Source organism: Rhincodon typus, unplaced genomic scaffold (assembly GCF_021869965.1).
Source record: "Rhincodon typus isolate 14 unplaced genomic scaffold, sRhiTyp1.1 hic_rhity00009279, whole genome shotgun sequence".
Classification (NCBI taxonomy): Eukaryota; Metazoa; Chordata; class Chondrichthyes; order Orectolobiformes; family Rhincodontidae; genus Rhincodon; species Rhincodon typus.
In genome coordinates this window covers 1,301-2,382 of record NW_025974917.1, presented here as the reverse complement: position 1 = coordinate 2,382, position 1,082 = coordinate 1,301, and the positions used below count along the sequence as shown (strand labels likewise).

The 1,082-nt window shown below is 50.6% G+C and overlaps 1 pseudogene; it reads right to left on the bottom strand.

Annotated features, from left to right (window-relative positions):
• Nucleotides 1-273: 273 nt before the first annotated feature.
• Nucleotides 274-1,082, bottom strand: part of LOC109932569 — a 1,539-nt pseudogene continuing 730 nt past the window's right edge.

Genomic DNA, 1,082 nt, shown 5'->3' with positions numbered 1-1,082 from the left:
CCTGGCGTTTCAGAGCGTACACCACATCCATGGCAGTGACCGTCTTGCGCTCGGCGTGCTCCGTGTAAGTGAAATCATCCCTGATCACATTCTCAAGGAAAACCTTCAGCACCCCGCGGGTCTCCTCGTAGATCAAGCCCGAGATGCGCTTGACCCCACCACGGCGAGCCAGGCGCCGGATGGCTGGTTTCGTGATGCCCTGGATGTTATCACGGAGCACTTTGCGGTGCCGCTTCGCTCCGCCTTTCCCCAGGCCTTTGCCTCTTCCAGACATCACGCTTCTTCACTCCAATCGCTGCCGAATGCGATTCGAGCTGCCTCACCTTCCTTTTTTACACAGCCCGGGGCGGCCTGACTGAGAAAGAGAGAGGCGGCCCGGGCAGGAAACTGAGTGACAGACAGAGAAATGTCCAGCTCCGCCTCCAGCTAACTCCCGCCCCCAATTGAATCTGGAACTCAACCTTTTCTCCACAAGGGCTGTGAACATAATGCCCGGCAGAAAACCTGCAGAGTCAAGCTTCATGTTCAAAGATAATATAACCTGGAACTTTTAAAAGCAGTTGCGACACAATTAAACGGCCATGTCCCGGCCTTTCTTAACGAGACAACATACGGTTGCTTCCATTTCAATGTCAGTTTCTATTCCTTTAGCTGAATGGGAGAAAATCATTTCTTGGGGATTGTGTTGCGAAGCGGGGTTTCTGGCCCAGTGTTCCTCTCAGAGACTCTCCCTGAATATGTGAAAAGCAGACGGACATGAAATGAAACTGCACTCGAACCTATGGGCAGTATGATGTGGACCTAATACTGATTTATTGTAGAGTGTGGGAGAGAGACTGGGTGTAAATCTGGTAGAGAAATGTGGACGAGTTACTCACATTAATTAACATATAATTTATCCCTGCACTCGGAGATGGGACAGGGATCATTTGATCCGGGCTCAGCTCTTTCCTGAGAGATATGGGTGGCTCTGAGAAGAGCCTTTGTGTTCAGGTGGTTACATGTTGCACAGACTGCTTCATTTCTTTGCTGCTTTCTTGGTCACTTTCGCTTTGGGCTTGGCCTTCGGTTTACCCGATTTC